General features: G+C 41.4%; 1 long non-coding RNA gene across 1 annotated transcript; it reads left to right on the top strand.

Annotated features, from left to right (window-relative positions):
* Positions 1-376: 376 nt before the first annotated feature.
* On the top strand, positions 377-15,219 carry LOC124980239 (uncharacterized). Its single transcript, XR_007107762.1, has 3 exons — positions 377-2,436; positions 3,552-3,669; positions 15,099-15,219. It is a non-coding gene; the product is annotated as an uncharacterized LOC124980239 (long non-coding RNA).
* Positions 15,220-19,410: the final 4,191 nt, after the last annotated feature.

Raw genomic sequence — 19,410 nt, 5'->3', positions numbered from 1 at the left:
CTTCCATGTCAATAAACAACCCAGTTGGCTCATAGAATCATGAAAAATTATAAATTACTGTTTTAAGACACCAAATTCCAAGATAATTAGTTATGTAGTTATAGGTAACTGAAAGATATGGTCAACTTTCATTTGGAAACTATGCATTTTTGAATTACTTTGCTATGTAATCCTGTCTGAAGTTTCTGATAATTAGAAAAATCTGTAATAATAGAGGTAGTAGTAATAATAATGATAAACATAAAATTATCATGATGGAGAGGACTTGACACATATGAAGTTTGCAGTGTGATGAAAATGATAAAAATGATATCCCATTTTTACAAACTATAAATCCCATACAGATGTTATTTTTTTCCTCATGTTTCAGGTCAAGAAAACAGTGTCCGATTTTTCCTCAAGAAATGTGGATTGAACTAAAATTCGTCCTTCCCTCTAAGAAGACAGAAGTTTCTCGTTCAAGGGAGCTCATCAGGACTTGTGGGAAGAGTGGAATTGGGTGGGAATCAGGATATCTGGGCAGGTTCCAGATGATGGGTAACTCTGGGACCTAGGGCTCCTGCCACAGGAGCAGGAGGGGGACCAGGGAGCATGCAGGTCATGGTGGTGGGCACTGTCTGCCCAACCTGCTGCTGGGTGAGCAGGATTGGGGGTGCACCCTAGGTGTCACCCCACTTTCTGGTGATACACACCCCTAACCCCAATGACATGAGATGATGGGATCCAAGGCAGATTTATTGCCATTCTTCCTTTTTTCATGGGTCCAGTTTTAATTGGCATCCATGCAGAAAAGCCTTTGGCTCCTGGGTCGTGAGTACCATTGTTAATAAAGGGGTGAGTAGCTTGCCGCAGCACCATTGCATATTTCTATATTATAAATGCCATCAATTCCCCCAGTATGATGTCTCAGCCGCTTAAAATGCAGAGGCTCGCCTTCTGTGAACTTGGGCTGTGATGGGCTAGTTAGCCCTGGAAGGAGCAGTGCCATGGTCTTATCAGGAAACCTGTACCCTGGGTCCTGGCTCTCCACTGCCCTATTCCCCTCATGTCCTTATACATGTCACTCATGGGGTCTATCTTGAGGATGCTGATTCCATGGGGTGGGTGAAAGGGACTCAGGAAGTTCTTTCTGCTTTTAGGTATCTCCCAGTTTGAGAATCTGTCAGTTTGAGATCCCATTGTTTAGACTGTCTCAGGCAATACAGCAATATCCAGAGGTGAAAATTTTGGATTATGAGAGCTGTGATCTCATCAGTGGATGAATCCATTTGAAGGATTAATGATTTGGATGGACTACTGGTTGATAACTATAGGCAAGTGGGGCATGGCTGGAGGAAGTAAGTCACTGGAGATGTGCTTTTAGGGACTGTCTCTTGTCCCTGGCTCCTCTCCTTTTTCTCTCTCTGCTTCCTGGTTGCCATGAGATGTGCAGCTTTCTTCTGCCATGTCCTTCTGCCATGATGGTTCTGCCTTGGAGCCAACTGACCATGGACTGAACTTCTGAAACCCTGAACCAAAATAACTTTCTTCTCTAAATTTTTCTTGTCAGGTATTTTGGTAACAGCATTGAAGATCTGACTAGCACAAAGACCAGTTAATTTGAGTCCTGAAGTTATTCCAACCTGCTGTATTTTTACATTAAAAGGCAAATATCTTAGGAACATCAGAGGACATTAATTTACTTAACATATTTACTGAGCACCTATTATGCTTCAGGAGGTGGGAACATGGCAGTGAACAAACAAAATCCCTGCCCTCATGCAGCTTCAAATTGAGGAAGTTAAACAATGAACAAATAAATATGTAAAATGTGCAGTGTGTCAGATGGCATAAATACTATGTGAAATAAAGACTATGGGAGGAGGTTGGGGAGTGTAGTAGTGGGAGGATTTATGGAATTGTTTACAGCTAGAGAAGTTGGTCAAGAACAGATCCTTGGAAGATTCTTTCTGGGGCCAAACAGATGACTTGGAGAGGGTAGATTTAAGGCTACCTCTCCATATATGGTGGCTTCCTCTTTCCTTGGGCAGGTGCCAGGGGAAAAGAGATCTCAGGAAGAAATCTTATTTCTTTCCAGCCACTTTTGTTTCCTTGTGAAGCTGAGTGATGGTTGGGGCTGTCACATCTCTTGGCCTCTTATCAGCTCCAAGTTTATGAAAAACCATCACATGTTCCTCACTTCTGTGTGTTCCTGGGGATTCTTACTGTCCTGTTTCAGGTTCCTGGGCTTGACTTTGAGCAGACTGTGTGTGGCCACTGTTGGTTCTGATATGAAAGTCATTGCCTCTTCAGAGAGCCCTAAAAATACCATCCCCCAGAAAACATTAACGAATGTATTAGTTTTCCAGGGCTGCCATAACAGAGTGCCACAAAATGGATGACTTCACAGCAGAAATTCATTTCTCACAGTTTGGAGACTGGAAGTTCAAGGTCAAGGTATCAGCAGTGTTTGGTTCTTTCTAAGAGCTGTGAGGGAAGGCTCTGTCCTAGGTTTCTCTCCTTGGCTTGTGATGGCCATCTGCTCCTCTGTCTTTACATTATCTCCTGTTTGTGTCTGTGTTTTCATGTCCTCTTATAAACATGCCGGTCATCTTGGATTATGGCCCACTCTAATGCCCTCATTTTAATTTAATTACATCTATAAAGACTGTTTCTCTAAATACAACACCATTCTGAGGTGTTAGGGAATAGGGCTTCAACATATGGATTTTGGGAGAGCGAACCAGCTCAGCCCATACAGTGAGCAATGTGACTTTTGCAGAAAATCCAAAATGAACAGGAAGGGTTTACCTTGCACTTTCCAAGGTCACTATTTATGCTTGGGTTATTTGGTTCTCCAAAGTCCCATCTTGATGCTTTCACCACCAGGATTTTCCTTTTTAAATTATAAATTGTTGATCTTTGTCCCCCTGACCATCCAGTTTCACTCTTTATTTCTCTTCCCCTTTATTCCCTTGTTCCCCAGAGGGTATTGCTCACCTTAGCCCAGTTAAAAATGCTTATCTTCCAAGGCTCCCTTATAGGTGAAGTTGGCCATGTGACACTCTTCTGGTCAGTAAGGTGGGAGTGAAAGTCACTAGGTGGTGCTTCTGGGACATATTCTAACTAGTTTTAACGTTTGGGCCTTGGCCATCTATGTCTTCCTGCCTGGACTGACAGTGGACGGCCATTCATGACCTGGAGGTTTACACCAAGTGGTAGGGCTGGCAGGGCTGGAATGCAGAAGGAAGGGGTCTAGGATGACATCTTTGAGCCCTGGACAACTACATCTAGACTTCTTAGATGAGATGAATTGTTTCTTATTTGTTTAAGGTAGAGCCTTTTGTGGCATTTGACCAATTACAGCCTGACCAATACACAACTATTTTGAACCAGATATCTGGTTCAGTGGGGGCAAGCATCAGCTACAGAAACAGTAAGGAAGATCTGGAAGATAGTCTGGGATTAGGTCTCAGATTGGGATTAATTTATTCAGAATGGTGCCAAGGCATAGGTACTTGGTTCAGGAGCTCCATCTCCCTGGCCAAAAGCTTTTTCACTTCCATTTCCAGAACTCGTGGTTGCAATGTGCCTGATCATCTGACGCTTCCTGCTCTTGAATGACCTCTTCTCAGCCTCCAAGAATGTCCAAGTCTTCATCCAACAACTTTGCTGGGCTAATGTGCCAAGGTGATGCCTGGCATGCACAGTGGTTAGCATTTGATAAATAGACTTCAGCTGAGTCAATGAATAGAAGATGACTCTGCGAACTATTACCAAGTAACATATACATATTTACCATGCATTTGATACTCATCAATTTAAGGAAAAGTTTATTTCCTCTCATTGTAAAAATAGCATTAATGAGTCTACTAATGTGTGCTAGGCACTGTGTTAGGTAATTTGCTTTCATTATTGCTTATATTTGTAAGAAATCTGCAAGGTGGAAATTATGTCCAATTTATACATAAGGAAAATGCGATTTAAAAAGCCAATGGCACCAACTTAATGAATGGTGAAGCAAATATTCAAATGCTTGCAAGTGCATGCTCTTTCCAATATAGTATATTGAATGTACTGAACTCCTGCTCAGAAAATAATACATTCTTATTAGTATAATATAGCTATATACCCCCTATATATTCTATATATGTCACATATATATGTGTATATATATATATACAGAATATATGTGATATATAGAACATATGCATATAGTTTACACAAAAATTATAGAAAAATAGCAAGAAAGAAAACTTAATACCTCCTTGTAGTTCTGTTTCTACATGTGTGTTTCAGATAGTTGAAGTCAAATTGCAGACAGTTAACTGCCTTTTGCACTTTCTAGGTACTAGACACTGTTGTAAGTTTGACTTTTATTCACCAATCACTCAGCATGAGCATTTTTCATTGCCCATGCACTTTTATACTATATCAAATTACCAGTGATTAATGCATTAATCCAAGCTCCTGCCTTTGTCTGTATGCCATTAGTGCCTGCAGGGGTATGCATTTCAGTCTGCCGTGGGAGAAGTTTGGAAGTTTTGGACCTTTTGAACCCTTTAGTACATATTTATTTTATGGAGGGCTAAAGTGGGAACATTTTCACATTTGAAAAGGGCACTTTCGGCTCTCATAGCTTACCTTTCTGAAAAAATCACCCCAATTTCGAGTTGATCTGTTAGATTTTTGAGAGGGTTTGATTTGTCCATGTAATGAAATGGAAGATTTTATTTAACAGAATTCCTGGGGTGTCACCCATGTTGAGAGGAACATTCAGAGGGGACCATAAAAACCACTGTTTGGGTGCAGAATGGGTTACATGCTGCAATCATGGATTTTAGGAAAGAGGCAAAGTTGCATGAAAGGTTGGGAGGTGTAGAGGGTAGAATGTCATAGAACATCATAGCCCCAGAGGGTGGGAACCATACATCATGGGGTGTGAAGAAGGCCCACTGTGTGCCCCTGAAAAGTCCCCAAACTGGCCCACAAGGAGATCTGCAGAGAAGTTATTATTATTTTTTTTAAGGTACCAGGTACTTAAAACTAAACTGATAACTTCTTGAACAGTGGTATCATACTGAATCTGACACAAGGCTGCTGATTGTGAAGGAGTTAAAACCTGATTGGTTGAGTCCAGGAGTTTGAGGTGAGCCTGGGCAACACTGGGGCAAGACCCCATCTCAAAGATAACAAATGGAAACGAAAAAAAAATCTTAAAGAAAAAACTCTGAAGACAAAAATATCTTGAAAGTATCTAGAGAGATGAGGCATTATTGGTTAAAAAAAGAGAAGTGATTAGAATGAAGATTTCTCTTAAGTCAGCAGAGACCAGAAGGAAGAGTGCTAACATTTTTCAAGTGAGGAGTCATCTTCCTCCAAATATCCTTTCTGCTGCTTTAAACCCACACCACTCTTAATTCCTTTATTTAAGCATTTCCTTCTCCTTAGCAATATACACACAATGCAAAGTCTCATCTTTGCATTAATGGAAAAGTGAGTCTGGATTTTTTTTTTTTTTGGTACTAGGGATTGAACCCTGGGGCATTATAACCACTGAGCCACATCCCCAGCCTTTTTAAATATTTTAGTTAGCGGCAGGGTCTCGCTGATTTGCTTAGGGCCTTGCTGAATTGCTGAGGCTGACTTTGAACTCATGATCCTCCTGCCTCAGCTTCCTAAGCCACTGAGATTACAGGTGTGTGCTGCTGTGCTGCTGAATCTAGATAAATTTTAAAAATAATTATTGTGATTAAAATACCTTAACTTTCAAATGGGTTATTACTAAGCTGTGGAAAATCTATTATTTTGAAAATTTAAGTTGCATCTTAGCTATATGGTTGAATTTCTACTAGTTCTGATAGTTTTAGAGTTTATTTGTTTATTGGAATAATTTGTAGATAAACTAGCCAATCATATTCTCTCTGTCATTCTAAAAGTTTCAGCTCTTGTTTTTATTTCACATATTTATGGCATTGGTAAAAAAGTTTTCAGAAGGGATAGATAACAATTGTCAGAGTAGATATCTTGTTTTGCTTCTAATTTTATAGTGTTTTAGTGTTTCCTAAAGTGTGTTTCATGGAATTCTGGGTTTCAAGGATGTATTGGCAATGCTTGTTTTAGTAAAATACATTTTTTTCTGTTTTTCATTTTTATATTGCACAGCCTCTGAGTCACAGGTAGGAAAGTGCTCACTGTTTTCTGGAAGGTGTGGCAGGTGAGGACTCCCTTCCTCTCCTTCCTGTTTTGGTAGCACCTCCTGTGCTTCAGTTGTCCAAAAAGCACACTTAGGGAAATGCTACTTTAGAGTTCCATGGTGATGTATGCTGTGAGCACTGGGTTGGAATATACTGTGTTAATCAGCTTTCTGTTGCTGTGGCAAATACCAAGATAAGTGGCTTAATTTAAAAAAAGGTTTATTTTGGCTTATAGATTCAGAGATTTCACTCTATGGCTACTTGGTCCTGAAGCTTTGGGTCCATGGTAGTGAGAGTGGGGGGCAAAAGGACAATCAGTGTAGGTAATGAATGATTAGGTCAGAAAGAAGGGGACTGATTCAAGAGGAAATAAAAAGCTAATACCTTCAGAGCACTTCCCCTCCTCCAACCTGTTGTCAAGGTTACCTGCCTCCAGGGAATTTTTCCTCATTACAAGAAGTTGTGAGTGAATGAATGCTCCTTGAGTTGTTCCCTTCCTGCCTGTACCCCTGGATGACTTTGTTCCTGCTGTTGGATCACTTTACCTTTTGGCTCACCTTTTGGTCACTAGTCAAGTAGGCAGGATTGGGGAGGAGAAAGCATGAGAACAAAGGAAACCTACAATGTATAAAAGGGGCAGGACACCCCCACTTCTTTGAACACCCAGCTCTGGGGCCCCTTTTCTTTGGAGAAGTCTATCTCTGTTATAGTCTTTAAATAAAACTTGCTTTCTACACTTGCTTTGACTTTTCTTGGGTATTCAGTCTTCACATTGGGCAAATGAGTCTTGGCCCTGATTCTCATCACTGGTATCAGTAGCACAGTACATTTTGGTGGGCCGGTGTGGTGGAAGAAGCTGTTCATCTCATGGTTGCAGGGAAAAAAGAGACACAGGAAGGTTCCAGGGTCCCAATATCCCCTTCAAGGCATGTCACCAATAACCTACCTTCCTCCCAGTAGGCCCCACCTCCTTAAAGGTTCCACCACCTCCCAACAGCATCACAGACTTGTGAACAACCCTTCAATACATGGCATTTGGTGAACCAACCATTCTATGTCCAAATTATAGTAGATGTGTATTTTTATGTTAGGAAAGTATCTTCCTAGTTTTGAAATATTCACTTCAGTTCTCTCTGGTACTCAAGGAATTGAATTGGGGAGGGCAAATAATTAAAATAATTCCATTTCTTTTATATTACCAAACTTTTTATAATAAGCACATACTATTTTTAAAATGGAACACAATCCCATCAAATATAAATACTTCTGGAGAGAACATATTCTGTATGGATTTGACTGGAATTGTTCACTATGAGGAAGAAAGGTACTGTTGGGCAGTCGGTGTGTACGAAAGAGAAAGTTGGGGCTTCAGCATGTCTGTCTTCTTGATGTGGGTGACATGGCTGTCAGCTAGGGGCCATCAGGGCTCTGAGCTTTTTTTCTGCCCATTTCAATTGTAGCCAGATTCGCCCTCAGTAAGTTGAATGAATTCATCTCCTAGGCCAGTTGTTGGCATATTTGTAGGATGAAATAAAATATTTGAATCACTTTTTCTGACATTTCACAAATTCAATTTTCATGTGAAATCATCTCTTAACTCTTCAAAATATGTTTATTTTTTTCCTAAGAAGGTAAAAGTTCCTATTTTTCAAGTGGATATAAGTTCTCCAAAGCTCCAAATTAGAGCTTTTAATGGTGTTTTTCTTTCCTTGTGATTAAATCCCTTGATCTTGGGCTATCTAGGGCAGGATTTGAGTTTTCTCCTTCCCTCTGTCTTCCCCTTCCTCCCTCTTTTCCTTCTTTATTTCCTTGTTGTTGTTGTTTTTTTTCCCCCCCTTGAGGAAGATCATTTGAAGGGGAGACTTTCTCTCCTGGTCTGGTATATTAGTCAGTTTTCTGATGCTAATGAAATACTTGAAACTCTTAAGATGAAAGCTTTATTTTGGCCTCTAGTACTGGATGTTCCAGTCTAAGATTGGTTCCATTTCTTTGAGTGTGTGGTGGAGCAAGTTCTTACATTATAAGCCAGGAAGCAGAGTGAGTCAGGAAGAGATGGGGTCCTCTGATCCCCTTCAAGGGCACTCCCCCAATGACCTAAGGGCCTTCCACTAGACCCCACTTCCTAAAGGTTCTACCACTTCTCAATAGTGCCACCTTGTGGATCAAGCCTTTACTACATGAGTCTTTGTGGGAACACTCATCTAAACCATTGTAGATGGTATTTTCAAAATATTTTTATTTTAAAATAACCAATTGGCAGAATCTAGAAGATCCACCAAATAAAAGGACTAACAACAACAACAGTGACCACTAAGAATAATTACAATGGCTAAGCATATGCTATATGGGAGGGACTTTTCTAAAGACTTTGCATGCATCTTCTTGTTTGATCCTTACAGCATTCCTGTGAGCAAGACTTATCTATATTTTAGAGTTTGGGAAACAGAGGTTCAGTTATTTGCTGAAGATCATGCAGCTAGTAATGACAGAGCCAGGACCAGAGTCCATGGTTCTTTACCATCTACTCTAAGTAGCTAAGCTCATTAAAAATTAGAGATAATAAGTGATTTCAAATTAAGGAGATGTATTAGTTTTTTTTTTTTCTCACTGTGACCAAAATACCTGACAAGAACAACTTAGAGGAGGAAAGGTTTATTTTGGATCACAGTCTCAGAGGTTCAGTCCATGGTCAGCAATTCCATTGCTCTGGGCCTGAGGTGAGGTAGAACATGATGGCAGGAGGGCTTGGTGGAGGGAAGCATCTTAGGTCATGGCAGCACAGAAACAGAGAGGGAGGAGCAAAGAATAAGATAAAATCCCCAAGTCTGGCCCCCAGGGACCTAATTCTTCCAGCCACACACGCCTGCCTATAGTTACCACCCAGAACCTCACCTCACTGAGTCCTCACCCAAGCCCCACACACGTTCACCACTAGCTCAAACTTTTACCAGCCCTGTTATACCAATATCGACATGCAGAACAGAATCCACGTGGAAGGACTTAGATCCCACTGTACTCCCAGGTTCAGGGAGGACTTAATTTTTCTGCAAATAAATTTGACTTATTTGATGATTGTATATCTTGCAACTATGATAAACACTAATTATGACTTTTGGAGGGTAGATATTGTTGGATTTCCACAGAGAGACATTTTGCAAATAAACACAGTTTTACTTCCCTCCAACCTGTTTGCCTTCTATTTCTTTTCTTGCCTTATTTGTACTGACTAGACCCATTAGTACAAGGTCAAATAGAAGGGATATCAAACACCCTGTTTGTTTCTTCTCTTTTAGGAAAATCATGAAGTCTTTTATCATTGAATATGAAATTAACTATAGGTTTTCTCCACGATGCCCTTTACCAGGTTGATGTAATTGCTTTCTGTTGCTAGTTTGCAGAAACTTTGTTCAGGATGGATCATGGACTTTGTCTCATGCTTTTTCTGACTCTCTTGAGATAATCGTGATTTTTCTATTTCAGAATATTAATATAGTCAGTTTGCAATGATTGATTTACCAGATTGATTCACTGGAATGATTTTACCAGTTTACATCTTTTACCAGTCTTATGTTTCTGGGATAAACTTCACCTAGATATGATTAATTATTCTTTTTATATATCATTGGATTTCGTGAACTTTTTTTTTTGCAATCATGGGTATTTATTTGAAAATCATAGATATTATATCATTGGATTTGATTGGCTAAATTTTTCTTTAGACATTTTGCCTATTTTTAAAAGGAACATTGATCCGTAGTTTTATTGTTTGTAATGTCTTTGATTTTGAGGTCAGGGTGGTACTCTGACAGATGAGTTGGGAAATGGTCTCTCCTTTTCAATTTTCTGGAAGACTGTGTACCACTCACTGATAGTCATTATTTCTTATGTACTTGGTAGAATTTACCAGCCATCTGGAGCCATCAGAAGGTTTCCTTTGTGTAAAAGTTTTTAGCTGCACATTCAATTTCTTTAATAGTTATAGGGATGTTCTTATGCTCTAGTTCTTCTTGACTGACTTTTGCCAATTTTTTTCTCTTTTTAAAATTTTATGGGTTCATATTAATTATACAGTGAGTTTCATTGTGGCATATCTGTGCATGCATATAATTTAATTAGTTCACTCCCTAGTACCTTCCCTTGCCTACTTCCCCTTCCCCATTGTCCCCATCCTACACCTAATGTTCTCCTTTCTATTTTCATGAGATTCCCTTTCCCACTGTTTTTTTCTCACTGTAACTTCCCCATATGAGAAAAAAATACAGCACTTGTTTCTGGGTCTGACTTATTTCAATTAACATGATGCTATCCAGTTCTGTCCATTTTCTTGCAAATAAGATGATTTTGTTCTTTTTAAAGACTAAATAAAACTCCATTGTGTATATACACCACATTTTCTTTATTCATTCATCTATAGAAGGACACCTAGACTTATTCCATAACTTGACTATTATGTATTGTGCTGCTATAAACAGAGGAAGGCATGTATCTTGAAAGTAGGTTGTCTTTAATTCTTTGAGATAGATATTAAGAAATGGTATAGCTGGATAATATAGTAGTTGCAATTTTAGTTTTTTTTTTCTCTTCTCCACATTTTTTTTGTTGGTGCATTATAGTCATATATAATGGTGGGATTCGTTGTTACATATTAGTACATACACACCAGATAACAATACAATTGGGCAGGTATTCCTCCCTAACACTTCCTCAGGGAGGACTTTATAACCTCCCACTTGTTGTCTCAGTCCTACCCAGTCAAGTGTCAGTTTAGACCTGAGTCAAGGGGCAGGTCTAGCAGGGAAGTAGAGACAGGAATCTTGAGAGAAGTGACCAAAGCAGATATGTGTCATATGTGAAACTTATCTGATCATAAAAGGAATCTATGTTCATTACAAAATACAGAATTGTATTCATAATAAGTGATAAAAGTCTCCCATTATCTTACCACTAGACAGAATCATTGCTATTATATTCCACCAACCATTTTTCTGTGTGTATGATGACTGCAACAGTTCTGTACCTTCTCTTTTCGCTGTTAGAGTCACACTCTGATCATCCATTCTCATTCCATTAAGTCTTATTCAAAAGACATTCTTTTTATTAGAATTCTTTTTATTTAGTTCTATAAGATATTCTATTTCTATTCTGTTCTCTTTATATCATTTGTTTTATAGATGAATGAATGAAGACAGGGATGAATTCACTAATATTTTAAATACTTCTTATAACCTTCTTGTGATTTGGGTCTATTTATTGAAGACAGCAAGAGCCCAGCAGGATTCTTGTTTCAGTGAGAACAGAATGGATGGAGAAAAGTTGGAGAAAGTCAGTCTTGTTCCATGGGGTGTATGTATGTATGTATGTGATGTGTGTATGCATTTGTGTTTTTGCATGTGTATGCATATGGTGCATATGTGTGTATGTGAGGTATGTGTGTATGTGTGCTGTGAATGTGTATGTGTTGGTGTGTGTATGTTGTGTGCATTGTGGTACACTGTGCTGTATTGTGTGTATGTTGTGTGTCATTGTGACACATGTGTATGTCTGTATATGTTTGGGCTTTGTGTAGAGGGAATGGCTTTGGATACTAGAAGTCTGCCCCATGCCCTTCAGGGACTTCTTCCATTCCACCTTAATATTCCAGAAGCTCCTCAACTTTGAGTTTCATAAAGCTGGTCTGAGATGTGTTTTGTTGGCCAGATGTCTTTTTAGAATAGTATGAAAGAAACTAGGTTTACAATCTTTCTGATGGGTTTCCTCATTTTCCTAGGCTTAAAATTTGAAACGATAAATGTTAGCCTTCAAAACCTTTTTCAGAAGCACAAAAAGGCCAGGTGAGGTGGTGCACACCTGTAATCCCAGTAACTTGGGAGGCTGAGGCAGGAGAATTGCAAATTCAAGGCCAATTTCAGCAACTTAGTGAGGCCTTAAGCAAAATAGTGAGACCCTGTCTCAAAAAAGAAAAAAACAAAACAAAACAAAATGGTTTGGGATGTGGCTTAGTGGTTCAGTGCCTCTGGATTCAATACCTGGTACAAAAAAAAAAAAAAAAAAGCACAAAAAAGGACTTTTTGGAATGAAACCCCTTAACTTGTTCCAAACAAGCTCTGGTGCAGACTGTTAGGATAAAGTTCTGGGCTTCTTACTTTTTTTTTTTTTTTTTTTTTTTAGTTTTGGTACTAGGAATTGAACTCAGGGACACTTGACCACTGATACACATCCCCTGCCCTATTTTGTATTTTATTTAGAGACAGGGTCTCACTAGTTGCTTAGTGTCTTGCCATTGCTGAGGCTAGCTTTGAACTCATGATCCTCCTGTCTCAGCTTCCTGAGTTGCTGGGATTACAGATGTGCGCCACTGTGCCCAGCTTACTTGTCTTTATCTTAGCCTACAGTAGCCATTCTCCAAAGATGACTCTCTAACCTAGTCTCCTAGTATTCATGGCATAGGGGCTGGGGTTTTGATCAGTAGAGTGTATGGAAGTCATCTGCATGACTTCTGAGGTTAGGTCATTAGAAGACGTGCAACTTTTGATAGGAGTCATTTACTGTCTTTGGCAGCCATGCTGGGAGGAGGTCAAACTAGCCAGGTGGAGAGGCCACATGGAGTGAGATGCAGGGTAGTACCAGCTGTGGGGCCAGTTACGTGGGGGAAGAAGTCATCTGTGATGTCCATTCCAGTTGTGCCTTAAGATGGCTCCAACTCTAGGCATCTTCTAGCCACATGAAAAACTCTAACTAAAAGCCATCAGAGCCAAAGGGGATAATGGTAAATGTTTGTTTTAAGTCACTAAGTTTTGTGGTGCTTTGTTACACAGCATCAGACACCCAAACTAATTAAAAGACATACTGCAATGTCTTTTAAATGTCTACTGACCTCAGGAAACTGGGAACTCTTTGAAGGCAGGACACTCATGTTAGTGTTTCTGGTACTGTGAGAGTTAAAACTTGCAGCATGACTGACAAGACAGGACAAACAGTCCTTTTCCTGAAAGTCCTGGGATAACAAAAGAAGCAGGTGCAGATGCTCCTTGACTTATATTGGGGTCACCTCCTGATAAACCCATCATGAATTAAAAATATCCTTAAGTTGAAAATGCATTCAGATGAATAAATCACAGAGTGGAGTACTTGTTAGTGGAAACATTGTTAGAAACTGTACGGAGAAATGCCCGCAATCTGCTAATCCATCTTTCCCATTTTCTGCTTATGCTCTTCTGTGGGGTGCTTCCATTCCAGGCTCTCATTAGACAGAAAAAAATCGACAGAGGCCAATTTTTTTCTTTATACACTTTAAAAAAGTAAATAGGGTTATCCTTCAGTATCTATGGGAGATTAGTTCCAGGACCCCCTGTGGAAACCAAACTCCACAGAATACTCAAGTTCCTTATATAAAAATGGGACTTTTTACATAATCTGTTTCCCTCCTCCTGTATACTTTAAGTCATCTAGATTGCTTATGGCACAATGTAAATGCTGCTGCATAAACAGGTGTTATACTGTATTGTTTAGGGATATAGGTAAGGAAAAAGTCCGTATGTGCTCAGTATAGACAGTTTTTGTGTTTTTGATGCACAGTTGGTCCAATCCATGAAGTTAGAAACTGTGGATATGCAGGGCCAAACGTGCAGACAGTTCAGTTACTAGACACACCTCAGTAGTGCAGCATCTGAGCTGTGATCTTCGCTCTGATGGTCCATGGCTGGAAGCTCTAGAAGAATGCAGGCCTCAAAGCGTGCTGGCCACGAATGGAGGACCGTGGAGTTCCTGTAGTCCTTCCTTCTTTCCTTCTTCCCTCCCTTCTGTCCTCCCCGTCCTCTTCCTTCTTCTTCCTTCTCTCTCTTTCTTTTGGTACTTGGGATAGAAACTAAGGTCACTGTACCCCTAAGCTACATCCCCAGCCCCCACCCCACCCCTCCTTTACAATTTTGAGACAAAATCTCCTAAATTGCAGAGGCTGGCCTCAAACTTGTGATGCTCCTGTTTCAGCCTCCCAAGTAGCGGGGATTACAGGTGTGCACCACCACGCTGGGGTTTGGGGAGTAATTTTCACAAGTAAAATTGAGTTCATCTGGGTATTGGTATAAAGGAAGGATTGAGCTACTTGCTAAATCTTACCCAGTTTTCAGTTTTCAACATAAGTAGACCAGCCCCTGGCTCTGATTCCTGGCTCTTAAAAGCTTTAAAACACCGATTCGCTCAAAAAATGATCTCCAGACCAGACTCTGCCAAGTGAAACCTTTTTCCTAAACTCGGAGAAAAGACGTTGACAGCACCCAGGACCTGTAGGCGCGATACTTTCACTCCGTCAGCTGCAGTTCTCCAAAATGACCAAAAGAGGGCAGTAGACACAAACGATTCCACCCGGCTCCAAGGCCTGGCCGCTTTCAATGTTGCCTCAAAACCTGGATTCCGCTTGAGCTTCTTGGCCTTTTCGTAAGCTTCTGAAGCACATAATCCTTAGTAGAACACGATGTTAATTAGGAAGCCAAAAATGGGAAAGGAAACAGAGTGAAAGCAAGCCAACAAACAGAACAATGCTGAATGAAGGATAAAAATGATTTTGCTTGTGTGACAGAGGGCAGACTGGCTCTGACAGGAAGAACTGGTGTTAGGTACCTCACTTTCCTTGAGTCCCGGCTCACTTCTGAAGGGGCATCTTGGGCATAGTGGTAGGTGCTGGTGGCCTATGTATCTGATCTCCTAGCTAAGACTTTGCAGACTGCAGCCCTGGTAGCTCCTAACTAGAACTTTGCGGTCACCAGCCGAGGAGGCATCTTTGCCAGGGTCACCCCATCCCTTCCATGGTTCTGGTCTGGGACCAAGATCTTCCTCTCTGTGGCATCCTGCATCTTGCATCCCCCTTCACCCTGCTGTTAGCCTCCCTCATACTCAGCTCTGGGTTCCTCTCCCATCTTTCTCAAGGGAGCTTCAGGCACCCAGGAAGGATCTGGGGCGCTCCAGGGTCATTCTTGACAAGTGAGGGCTGAGGACTCTCCTGTGTACCAGACTCTCCACTCATGAAGCCATGAAGGTGACAGTGGTGGGGACAGCACTACTGTGATTGACATAGTGTCGGTAAGTATTGTCATAAGTATCTGTTTATACACCAGACAGCAAAGGAGCTGTGGAGGGGCAATGGAGCTGCAGAATGCTGTTGGAGTACCACAGATGTGAGCAGAGGCCAGGCCAGCCTTTTTTTAAGAGCAGTTTTCAACTTAGAGAAAAATTGCTGCACTCTCACAACAAACCTCTCATCCAACTTCCATCATGACTCACGTCCTACATTAGCATGGTACATATGTACACTCAGTGAGCCAGTACAGATATGTTACTATAACTAAAATCCATACATTATTCAGATTTCCTTAATTTTTACTTTTTTTTCTGTTTCAGGACCCCAACCAATATACCACACTACATTTGGTTGTTAAGTCTCTTATGTCTTCTTAGTCTCTTCTTGGCTGGGAGAGTTTCTTAGATGAGCTTTATTTTTCGGGACCTTGACAGTTTTGAGGAATATTGGTCAGGTGTTCTGTAAAACATCATTCTTTTGGCATTGGTCAAATGTTTTCTCTTTTTTTTAGACTGGGATTATGTATTGGGGGCAAGAAAGCCACATAAGATTTTTTTTTTTTAATTTGGTGGTACTAGGGATTTAACATAAGGTCTCTCAATGCTAGGCAAGCACTCTACCACTGAGCTACATCACTGGCCCTATATGACATTTTTAGTAACATGATATGTTATATAAAGAATAGAAAGAAAATTCAGTCTTTCAGTCTTTCCTCCAACATGACTGATCTATCATGTTAGAGTTTTGGTTAGACATTGGTGAGAATGGAATCCTTTGCTTTCCATTTTAAATGCATTCTGACTGGAAGAATATTCTGTGGTATACCTTCTGACTATGCACACTTCACTCTGCATTTCTCTTCCCCTGACCACATACTTCCAGGTGCCTTAGGACAGGCTGATTTGGAGATATGAATCTATGACCTTAAACCTCCTGCCAGGATGCTAGGTAAGTTGGAAGAGCAGGTGGGGTTGTCCTGAAAGCATTCCTGTTGATGCAAATTCCATCAATACAGCTCCCCAAACCCAAAGGAGCATATGACCAACACCAGTTCTCCTTAGCTGGGTTCCAAAAATGACCTCAGCACTACCAAGCAAGAGGGTGGTGACAAAAGAGACAGAATAGCGAGTGATGGCTAAACTGACTAATAGTAGCTCAATCATCGTTTGCTAAGACTAGAGGAAAATTTAAGAGCATGTTGCTAGGGCCCCTCCCTAAATTTCATGGGGCTGCTGTAAGTGGTTGGCTCTGAAAATTAAACTATGTTTGCCTAAAAGTTAATCTCCAGTCGGCAAATCTTTTGGTACTTTTGGTACTATTACTGTGTCACTGTTTGGATTTGCAAGTACAACTTTCTTGGGCTTCTGGCAGTGGGGAAGAAGAAGTGTTTCCACCAAACCAATGTAGCTGATCTCCTAGTAGTTCTATAACTACTGCTGACTATCAGATGGTCTCCAGTGGCCCTAATTAAGCCATAGTCATCTCTTTACCCACACCCTTTGTAATTTTCACATACAGTTGAGCTACTGGCTTCATTCACTTTATGAGGAAGAGCTAGTCTGCAGCTACCCAGGCAGTAACTGTTCTGGTATTTCCCTCCTCCTTCTGGGTCAGAATCCACCTGCTCCCTCAGCCTCACTGTTCAGGGCCATTTCTGCCATTGTTGTTCTGACCAACCTAGAGCCATCAAAGAGGCCAAGCCTTCCAGACCCCACCACAACCCCCCATACCACTCTACTTCCTGTTTCTTGGTATGAAGATTTTAGTCAGTCAAAATCAAGATTTGTTTATTCCTCCATCTTTCTTTTTTTGGGGTGGGCATTACCAGGGATTGAACTCAGGGGCACTTGACCACTAAGCCACATCCCCAGCCCTATTTTGTATTTTATTTAGAGACAGGGTCTCACTGAGATGAGGTAGCACCTTGCTTTTGCTGAGTCTGGCTTTGAACTTACGATCCTCCTTCCTCTGCTTCCTGAGCCTCTGGGATTATAGGCATGTGCCACCATGCCCCATGTATTTCCTCCATCTTTTTAACTCAACCAGCTTCTCATTCTCAACAAGTAGAATTCAAACTCTTTCTAAAGCAGGTCAGCCATCTTTATTCCCTTCTGGCCACCAGAGCTTGCTGAACATTGCATGTGTGTAAGCCCCCTGTAGATTTTTGACAGTAGCTTCCAAGAGCTGCTCTTCAGTATTCTCTTTGCTTCCTTTCTTTCTTTTCCTCTTTCTTTCTCCAGCAGAGTGTGGCATGACCATTGCTACTGGGCATGAGCAGAGCTTTGTTCTCTTCAATGTATGGGTCAGGTGTGGCTATGTCTGCATGTGTCTCCTGGAGACCTGTTAGCCAGAGGGCTTTCTTTACAGAACCTAAGTGACTAAGGGCTTGTGAGGAATGCTTTCTGACCAAATAAAACTGACCCAGGGCACAGGCACTGGTCTGAAGATGCTGCCCACAGTAGAGCACTGTCCTCCTGTACACTGGTGGGGTATTTTTGCCAAGGAAGAAGATGCAAATGGAGAGATTTTTGATTTAGACAAAGGCCGGGGATGGTGAAACTTGTCAGAGTCCAGGGTGGGCTGTGGCCTCCTCCACTCTCATGAGACTGGTCTCATCGCCTTGCACACCACTACTGCAAATTTGCTCTCACTAATTATGTCTCACGTCCAGTTGTTTCTGATTCTTCTCAGTGCTGTGTGTGAGCCATGCTGGATGCAGGGGGAAGTTTGAGTGACATCTTGGTTATGATATTTCCCACACCCTGGTGCTATGTGGGGAAGGTGAAGGGCCAGCAATGTTAATCAGACTCAAGTCTTCACTTTAGCTAGACATGAAAAGAGGAGAAGAATATGAAGTCCAGAGAAGGGAGAGCAAAGCAATAAAGAAAATGGAAATCTTTAGATATTTGGTGAGTCTACTCTCTAAAACTGGCGAAGCACCAAGGAAATGAATTGGAGAACTGCACAAAGCCTGACTTTCAAAGGCCAGATATTTCCTTGGGGCAAAGGAAGGGGCAGGAAAGGGCAAAGCTACCCTATAAAGCAATCCTTTTCTTACTTTTTGCAGATGCCTGGAATATTAACTGAAAGGATGAGAAAACAGTTCAGCTTCACATGAGGCTTCTCTGGGCTACTGACCCTGTTCCTGTCACACCTCGGACTTGTCAGGAGTCAGAAGTGGTGGAGCTCTTTGACTGTCTTCACTAAAGTGGGCAATGACAGTCACTGGACACTTAGAACATGCTAATTTCTTTGCTAAGTGTTGTCCCTACATCTCTTCTTTGGCACCTTGTGTCTCTGGGAGCTAGGCTCTACTGCCATCCCCAGTTTACAAAAGGGAACACTGAGGCTCTGTGAGGTTTTGTCACGTGCTGGAAGATTCCACACTGGTGAGCAGGCTGGATTCCTTATGAGTGAGTGCAATGGTATCATATTGCTTCTACTGAAACCCTTGGGTCTAAGGGTCCTGAGAAAAACCGGACTCCTAAGTTTTAGGACAGAAAGTTGGGAAAGCCACACTGTCTCCACTCCTCACTCTCACCACACTCTGTGCTACCTCCATTCTTCTGCCACCCCGTACCAGATGGCTTGGGCAGCTGGCAGCCCTCTAAGTTTGTAATTGAGAGTAGATAGAAGGTGGGTGCAATGGCGCATACCTGTAATCCCAGTGGTCACGAGGCTGAGCAGGAGGATCACAAGTTCAAAGCCAGCTTCAGCAACTTAGTGAGGCCCTAAGCAACTTAGTAAAACCCCATCTCAAAATAAAAATAAAGAGAAATAAAATAAAAAGGGCTGGGAATGTAGCTCAGTGGTAAATTGCCCCTGGGTTAAATCCCCAGTATCCCTTCCTGCCCTCTTGCCCCCAAAAGAAAGTAGATGGAGAAGTGAACTCTGGTTGGGAGAAGGGATTGCTTTCTACAGTCCCTCTGGGGCACCGGGGCTACTTGGCTCAGCCTGACTCCCCTGAAGAAGGACAGGAAAGAGAGAGCAGGCTGTGCCTCTGCTGCATGCAGCTCTCTGCCTCAGCTCTGAGATGTGTGTTGAACCCATGGTCACTGATGTAACTTACCTGCAATGGTACTGATGTCACCGGAAGTAGCTGAGAAACTAGAAGGGCCAAAGACCCATTGATGGGGAGGCTGAGCTTTCTTCCCTCCTCTG

The sequence above is a fragment of the Sciurus carolinensis genome, chromosome 3 (assembly GCF_902686445.1).
Source record: "Sciurus carolinensis chromosome 3, mSciCar1.2, whole genome shotgun sequence".
Classification (NCBI taxonomy): domain Eukaryota; kingdom Metazoa; phylum Chordata; class Mammalia; order Rodentia; family Sciuridae; genus Sciurus; species Sciurus carolinensis.
This window is presented reverse-complemented; position numbering and strand designations above follow the sequence as displayed.